The sequence below is a fragment of the Nesoenas mayeri genome, assembly GCF_963082525.1.
Source record: "Nesoenas mayeri genome assembly, chromosome: 13".
Classification (NCBI taxonomy): domain Eukaryota; kingdom Metazoa; phylum Chordata; class Aves; order Columbiformes; family Columbidae; genus Nesoenas; species Nesoenas mayeri.
The window spans coordinates 78,009-86,816 of record NC_137550.1 but is presented as its reverse complement, the minus strand read 5'-3'; the positions used below and the strand labels follow the sequence as shown (position 1 = coordinate 86,816).

Genomic DNA, 8,808 nt, shown 5'->3' with positions numbered 1-8,808 from the left:
GGGCCCCAACCTGGCACTGATGCTCTGCAGAGCAGGTTGGCTGCAGGACCATGGGGTGACTGCACACTGGTTGTGCTGCTCAGTGAGAGACACAGATGCAACTGGTTGGGCTGCACTCTCACTGAGCTCTTTCCTGGGGGTCTAAAGCTCTGGAATGGGTCCAGAGCATTTCTTGGGACTCAGTGGGTTTTCCGCTCATTTCGGTTCAGCAATGCCTTTCTTTTCCTTCAGGTTCCCGGAAACTGGTGCAGGAAGACGCTGCCTATCCCCTTCCCAGGGAGAGAGGTAGGCTGACCAGCCGTTAATTCTTCAAATCCTCCTTCAGGCCCTTCTTGAAGCTGGGCTTGACATCTTCCTTTCCTGAGGACCTCAGAACTTGACTGTGATTCTGCTGTCACTCTTGAAAGCACAATCCAGCATCACGGGCAAGGGTGATGTAGCAGACAGGAGCACTTGCAATGAGCCGTCCCAGCAGCTGAGAAGAATCTCACTGGGCCTGTGGAGATTGTTCCTGGATTCACACACAGAAATGCCAGTCTCAGGAATTCTTATACACCCAGGGATGCTCAGAGACAGAGGCTGTCCCTTTTACACAGAGGCAAGAATCACAGTGTTCCTTTGGCCTCCTGTTGCCACTCTCAAGGATGGGAGACACCTCAGTCCTGTGGTGTGTCACCTGCTCTGCACTCATCTGAGACGTCCCACGTCATGAGGAATGGACACGGGGATCTCAGTTCAAGGAAGAAGATCCCAGTGGGTGGTTTCCCGTGGGCTGTTACTCCCAACGTGAAGTGACCTTGATACAGTGACTGTCCCACAGGCCTTCATGGAACCCCCAGGAATAGCTGGTGTTGTTAGTGTTCACCTGGGTTCATCTCACCTCACATCCATGATGTGAGTGCTCACATCTCATCAGAACAATGCAGACATGAATTTCTGACCTGCTCATTCTGTGTCCCTCCATGGAGGAAAGAACAACCTCTGTGAGTGAGGGAGAGAGGCCAGAGCTAGAAATGGTGGTTAAAAGGGGCCAGTCCATGACAATGTCCTGGGGCAGCTTCTGTGGGGTGTCCAGTGCACAGGGGCACAGCCCAGCCCCTGCTCTGCTGGTCCTGCAGGTCTCTGGCAGGAGCCTGGCTGTGAGAGGACACTGCTGTGTGCCAGCCCTGCACACACACACTGTTTATCTATACAGTGGTGTTTGAATCTGTGAGACACTATAGGAAGCATATGCTTGAAGATATAAACCATAGTGTATTACCCTGAGGAGATCACCTTTCTCTGTGGAAAGGCTGTTCTGAGACCAGTTCTGTGACACAAGTGCCCATTGCCTGTCCCTGCCTGCGCTCACAGGACTGACACACAGCAGGACGGTGACCAAGCTGCCAGAGCACTCAGGCCTTGCACCAACACCAGGGATGAGAAGGAGAGTGTGGGAGTGGAACCAGAACAGCTCTGGAAGACCAAGCGCCGGTGCTCCCTGGCAGGGCTGCCATGCGAGAGCTCTTTTCCCTTCCACCCATTCACACAGGAACTGTCCCTGCAGCTCCACAAAGTTCCCAGAGAAAGAATGCTGGTGAAAAAAAAATGGTGAAGGAGCCTTTATTTTGCTTAAACACAGAGAACACGATTCCACACTGACACAGCCACTTGGTGTGAAAAGAAAAGCAGGCAGTGAATTACAAAGGGAATTAAAATATTATCATAATAAAAAAACCCCACAAATAGAGACAAAAAATACTGCACACAGGATGAAGCTCCAATGAGATAGAATATACTCTTATGTAGAAGAAGATAGAGACAGTTTATAGCTTCAGAAGAAATCCAGTCATCAGTTTCCACAGGGCATCCTTGAGCTCCTGGTTCCCCATGCTGTAGATGAGGGGGTTCACTGCTGGAGGCACCACTGAGTACAGAACAGACACCACCAGGTCCAGGGATGGGGGGGAGATGGACGGGGGCTTCAGGCTGTCAAATGCGCCAGTGCTGACAAACAGAGAGACCGCGGCCAGGTGAGGGAGGCAGGTGGAAAAGGCTTTGTGCCGTCCCTGCTCAGAGGGGATCCTCAGCACGGCCCTCAAGATCTGCACATAGGACACCACAATGAACACAAAACAGCCAAAAGTTAAACAGGCACTGACTAGAAGAAGCCAGACTTCCCTGAGGTAGGAGTGTGAGCAGGAGAGCTTGAGGATCTGGGGGATTTCACAGAAGAACTGGCCCAGGGCATTGCCCTTGCACAGGGGCAGTGAAAATGTATTGGCCGTGTGGACCAGAGCATAGAAACCCAGTGGCCCAGGCAGCTGCTGCCATGTGGACACCAGCTCTGCTGCCCAGGAGGGTCCCGTAGTGCGGGGGTTTGCAGACGGCAACGTAGCGGTCGTACGCCATGATGGTGAGGAGAGAATACTCTGCACCAAGCAAGAAAAATACAAAGAAGACCTGGGCAGTACACCCTGCATAGGAAATGACCTTAGAATCCCACAGAGAGTTGGCCATGGATTTGGGGACAGTGGTGGAGATGGAGCCCAGGTCAAGGAGGGCGAGGTTGAGCAGGAAGAAGTTCATGGGGGTGTGGAGGTGCTGGTCCCAGGCTATGGTGGTGATGATGAGGCCGTTGCCCAGGAGGGCAGCCAGGTAGACGCCCAGGAAGAGCCAGAAGTACAAGAGCTGCAACTCCCGTGTGTCTGTGAACGGCAGGAGGAGGAACTGGGTGGTGGAGCTGCTGTTGGACATTTGCTGCTTGTGGGCATGAGGTCCTGTGCAAGGAGGAAAGGACAGTGACAAGTTAGGGAAGACTTCTCTGGGGAAAATAAACAGGCTGTTTCTCATTGAAAACCTCTTCCCTGATGGAGGGAGGTTTCAGCTCATTCTCTCTTTTTACCAAGTGAGAAAAAACTGTTCATCACAGTTTAAAATGCAGCTTGGGCATCTGGTTTCCATGAACACACCTCTGGGGCAAGACCCCTTGAGTTGATGTCAGAACAAGAAGTGACCCACACTCCCACCCCAACCCCAGAGAGCAAGAGCACCAGGGACAGGTGGAGAAACAGGGAAGAACACTGCAGTGCTACCAGAAAATAAAGCAAGGACAGAAAGGCAGACGGGCATGCTGTGAAACCTTCTCCTGACCCAGCTGTGCTGCTGCCACTCACATGATGACACTGTAGAGCAAGTAGTTTTAGCACCTTTTTTGAGTACCACGTTGCAGGAACCCTTCATCTGGAGGTCCCCTCCCCAGCATTTCAGGTCCATCTCCCTCTCTCTGCCTGTGTCTGTGCTGCCTGCAGCTGTGTGTCTGTCCCTGGGTCTGCTCCCTGTCAGTGTCACAGACCCCGTCCCACCCGCTGTGTGCTCAGCTCTGTCCTGCTCACACCTCCTGGCACTGCCCAGGGGCAGCTCTGTGTGTACAGGGGCTCAGGAGCAGCTCAGACACGTCCTAACGAGACCTGGGGTCTCAGTGTCTTCTCCAAAGAGAGAAATAAATCCCCATCTCCCACTGCACACCCAGCTGACCAAGAGTGGAAAACAGAAAGCACAGACTCCTTCCCTTGCAGCTGTTGCTGTCTCGATGTCCTTGTTCAGAAGGACTGTCTGCCATGCCTGTGGGGGGATCTGGAGCTCTGAGCAGCCCTGACCCACACAGCCCCCTTCAGCCCCACAAGCTCCTGCCTGCCCTGCTGGGGGTCGCTCCTTCCACCCACAGCTGCTGCCATGGGCTCTCCCGGGCAGGCTGAGCGCTGACCCTGGCAGGCGGCAGGGTCCCTGCCCGGCACAGCCCTGGGGTGCAGGGACCCTGCTCTGCAGGACAGCCCTGGGCACCCCTGGGTGCTCACCCGGCTTCACAGCTGTTCAACATGGCCTGACAAGAGCCCCGTCCTTACAGATCCCACAAGCTGTGCCTGTGCCAGTTTCAGGAGATGCCTCCAGGAGCTACAGCTGCACTGCCCTTCACCCAGAGACTTACCATGGCAAGGACTGCAAAGGTTTCTCCTCCAGTGAGCTCTCAGTCATCCTCCCAGTCCTGACCACCTTTAATCTCTCTCTGCCTTGCTCATCTGCTGAGATCCCCAGGCAGAGCCCTCAGCCCTGCTGCGTGTGCAGAGGAGCTGCTCCTGGGCAGAGCTGTCTCTCTGCAGCGCTGCCGCTGCCATGAGCTCCCTGTGTCCCAGATGCCCAGCCCAGCTCAGCAGCACAGGAGCAGCACAAGGCGCTTTAATGACCCCTCTGGTGGGTTTGGTGCTGAGTCCATGAACTTCAGACCCTGGAGGAAGGTGATGAAACTTCTCAAGAAGTCAAAGTTAGATTCAAACTCCAAAGTTTCTTGTACTGTTAATGGGCCCCACTGAGGGAACCTACTGAGAAACAATATCCAGGTTTGGTTAGAGAAGAAAACTGGAGGACAGGAAAAGCAAAGTAAAGATACCTCTGATGCTGAGGAAACCTGGTTGTGTTTCTTTAACCAAAAGCCAAGCCCTGACCTCGTACCATGGGAAGTCAGATCCTGTCCCTCCCACGTTGCCTGGGCCCTTCCTGGGACAGTGTGATGTGGGGCTGTGCAAGGCCAAGGGCAGGACTATGGTCGCACACCTCCCAGGTTCCCGGCTGGGGACAAGGAGGCCATGAGGCCCCTGTGCTGTAAGGACAAGGTGTCTCCTCACAGGCATCAGAGGTGCAGACAACAGCCACAGCCAAGGGGAGAAGGAGCTCATGTCTGGTGGGGCTTTCAGCCTCTTTACATCCTGTGATCATCTCCACGACAGCCTGTCCTGTGCTGTGGCATCCCCTGCACCTCTTTCCCTGCAGGCTGGTGACATCCCCCCCGCTGCCCCACCTTGCTCTTGTCTGAGCATCTTCCTTCCTTTGCTGAGATCTCTCCATCCTCCCCAGCTGGTCCTTAAAGCACAAAGCCTTGGGCTGATGCAGACTCCCTCTGCTGACCCGCTCCACCACAGCACTGCCCTTCCACTCACATTCCTTTCTGCTCATGTCCAGCCTGGACCTCCCCAGCTGCACTTTGGGCCATTATTTCTTTCCCACTATGCAGAAAACCTCCACCATCTCTGAAACTGCCCTTCAAGCACTCTCAGGCTACTCCTGCACTGCTGCAGCCTCCCCAGCACTGCTGGGCCAAAGCTGCCCAGGTCCCTCAGCAACCCACACCATGTGCACAAGGTGCTGAACCTGCCTTGGCACAGCCCTGCACTCTGCAGTTCCTCCCTGCTTCTCCAAACTGGGAAGCCGCACACTGGCACACACCCGTGTGTGTGGGGTCACACCAGTGCTGAACCAAATGGGATGAGAATTGCAGGTGTCTGGGTCCCCACGCTCCTCCTCATGCAGCCCCGTGTGCAGCTGCCTTGTTCATGGTGAGCGTGCACCACGAGCTGGTGTGGGGACCTTGTAGTGCCCAGGCCCTTCTCCTAAGGGTCACTGCTCAGGGTGTCAGGTCCTGCTCTGTCCTGATGGATGGGGTTGTTGTCCCCCCTGATACATCACTGCCCATTTCTCCTTCTACAAATTAAGAGTTTTCTGTTGGGTAAATCCCAGATTTTCTCAAGGTCTGGACTCTCCCTGGACTGAATCTCCATTTGCTCAGCTGTTAAAGTTTGCATGCAGATTGTTTATCCTGATGGAGGTGTATCTCTCAACATAACAGCATGAGGAGTTATAGGACACTATAAACACCATCTCCTGCAGAAACTGTGGGGTCTTGTGCGTCTGGTGCTCATAATGCCAGAGGTCTGGAGTCAAAGAGAGAGTTTCCTCTTCATGTGGGAGAGCAGCAGGAATGTGTGGAGCTCTGCCTGGGGACAGACAATGTCAGCTGAACGTTGAGGAGTCAGCATGAGAGGGCAGAACAACATGGACAGTGTTGTGGTGACTGGACATCAGCTACAGACTCACTGGTGAGGAAGAGGAATGAGATGAGGTCTCCTTCAGACAAATGAAAGAAGCCTCATGTTTCCAGGCCATGTCCTCATGGCAGACCTGAGATATCCCAATATCTGCAAGGTACTGGCCATCCAGGAGAGTTTGGAGCTCATTGACAACATCTTCCTGACACGGATGACGGGGGAGTCAGTGGGGTGAGGTGCCCTGTGGGACTTCACACTTACAAACCAGAAAGAGTTGGTCAGGATGGAACAGTCAGGGATGGGAAAGTGGAGCTGAGGCTCCTGGGAGATGATCACAAGGCCAAGAGCAGGATTTCAGGAGAGCAAACTTTGGCCTGCTGAGGGACCTGCTTGGGTCCTGTGGGATATGACCTTGGTGTGTGCAGTGCTTTTCTCTGACATCTCCTCCTTCCTCTCTCCCACCTGCTGTTGTGCAGCGTTTTTTTACCCTTTCTCAAATAAAATATCCCAGAGGTGCTGCCAGCATCACTGAGTGGCTCAGATTTGGCAAGGAGTGAATCCATCCTGGAGCCAGTTGAAATCCCCTCTGTCTGATGTCAGTGAAACTCCTGTTGTCCTCTCAGAGGTGAAAACTGCAGCACACCCACACACACCCTCAGACTTTGCAATGTAAACCCAGTACAGGGTGACAGCGTGTTGGGTGTAACAAACTCCTGCATCATGGAGAAGTACTGGAAAAGATCTTCTGTCAGCAACCTGAGGAAAACACCAGTCAAAGAGCAGGTTCCCATGGGAAACTGTAATTGTTCTGACATTCACTGGCATGGCATATTTGCAGGTGCAGTTTCAAAGGATCTTGGGCCAACTTCTTAACATGTCTGCTTGATGGGCAACAAGGGTGGTTCTCACCTGGATTGGGATCTGGGAAACAAGGAAACAAACCCAGGTGAGGGATGTGAAGATCAGTGTCCACCTCGGCTGTCATGAGCAGGACACAGAGGGGTCCCTGGCACCAGAGGGGAGGAAGGAAGGCCAGCAGCAGAGCACAGGCTGGTGGAATCCAGAGGAGAAGACTTTGACATACTGGTGGATGGTGGGCAAAGTGGAGACATGGAAGTTGGTCTGAAGGGTGGAGGAGCTCAGGAAATCTGATAATCCTTATAGGACATCCTGCTACAAGCACAAGAATGATCTCTCCAAGCACACATGAAAAGATGCATTTATCTCTTGAGGCTGCTCCTCTGAACTGATGGAGCTCCAGGGTAAAAAGGCAGCACACAGGAGGTGGAAGCAGGGGAAGCTGCAAAGGAGAAATTTAGAAACCTTGTCCATGGACGTCGGGATGATTACAAAGTTGCCCTGGACTTGATACCTGCAAGGGAAGGGCAGCAAGATGAGCTGACAGAGCTTAACTTGCCGTAAAAGAATAGACAGGGTGAACGTGGGCCTGCTGCTGAACTTCATAAGAGTAGAATCAGACAGGACTGAGGTTCTTCATGGCTTCTTTGCCTCCATCTTCACCAGCAAGGTCTCCTGGGACTTTGTTCCTGAAGGCAGGAGTCTGGAGAAAAACCAGCAGTGGATGGGGCTCAAGTCAGGGGTGACCTGAGCAAACTCAAACACCATTACAGAACAGGAGATGGGTCACTTGACCAGCTCCCTGAACACAAGTATCACTGTGCTGTGGCACCTGAGATTCCCAGGAACACCCACCTCTTGGTCCAGAGGAGTGTGACTCCTCTTGAGCTGTCCTGGCCTCTCTCCTCACTCACATGGTGATTTAGGTACCCACTTTTTTGACATATTCAGTCTTTATCAGGAGATGCAACACATCAATATGGACTGTAGGCTGCTGATACCACCTGTTCTGGAAAGGGAGGGAAGGGCAAGCAGGGAAGGAAACAGAAGAAATTTGGCTTTATTGCTATTTATTATGGAAATGCTCTGTGTTTGGCTATTCCTGAAATCTCTCTATTCATCCACACAAGACTTGAAGCCTTCAGGAAAATGATGCACAGAGCCTTGGCTTGTAAGAGCATTTTAGATGTCCATGAGCCCTCTGGTGCCATGAGCCTGAACTGCAGATAGAGAGAGAATGAACAAACCTCCAATGAAGTGAAAGGCAGAAGCAAACCCCAAGTTTCTGAGGGTGATTAGACCCCATGAAGGGCCATCACTGACACAGCTGTAAAGGAAACAACCAGTGCAGGTCCCTGTCCCTGGAGTCTGCTGAAGGAAAGACATGGAGACAGTGGTTCCAGGTGGTGAGGGCCATGTGGAGGTGGCTCTGATGCAATGTCAGCCCTTGATGCTTGTTCATCACCAGAATGGCTGAGCCCTGACCCCTGGGACCTGGTAGATCTTTCTCCAATGATTTTCAAGGCTTTTCCTGTGGTCAGTGTGAGTGTTTTGTGTTTTGGTGGCAAGTTTCATGCCAACTGATCTTGGTTTAATTGTAAGGCTCTGGTTTTCTGTGGAGTTGGAAATGCCTGTGAGCTCCTCACGATTCATCCAGCTTCTTTCATACACCTGGCAATTGTCACCAGTCACCTCAATGTCCCAGTCCCACAGTTGCTCAAATCCTCTGTTTGGATCCACACCCCATCACTCCAGGAGGTTCATGAATCCACCAGGTTCATGGATGATTCCTGAGGACCATCCAAGTGTGGGCAGTGTAAGAGAGGAGCAGAGCAGGGTCAGCTCATGGGCCATGACTGAGCACAGCCACCCCAGCAGCAGCCGTTCCCCACCTCCCAGGCACAGCCATGCCCACAGGATGGAAATGTGACTGCCATATATGATTAGCCCAAGAGAGGCCTTTCTTCCTTCCGTATTCCCCAGAAGATCTTTTTCCATTTCCTCTTCCATCTGCAGACATCAACTGCTTTCCATTTCTGGGCTCAGACATGGCTGGAAGGGTTCACTGAAGCCATCAGCCATCTCATTGCTT

General features: G+C 52.8%; 1 pseudogene across 1 annotated transcript in view; it reads right to left on the bottom strand.

Annotated features, from left to right (window-relative positions):
* Positions 1-1,805: 1,805 nt before the first annotated feature.
* Positions 1,806-8,808, bottom strand: part of LOC308045312 (olfactory receptor 14A16-like) — a 28,458-nt pseudogene continuing 21,455 nt past the window's right edge. Inside the window, exon 2 of the transcript in view lies at positions 1,806-2,759. The product of the transcript in view is annotated as an olfactory receptor 14A16-like (transcript). The remainder of the gene's footprint in view (positions 2,760-8,808) is intronic.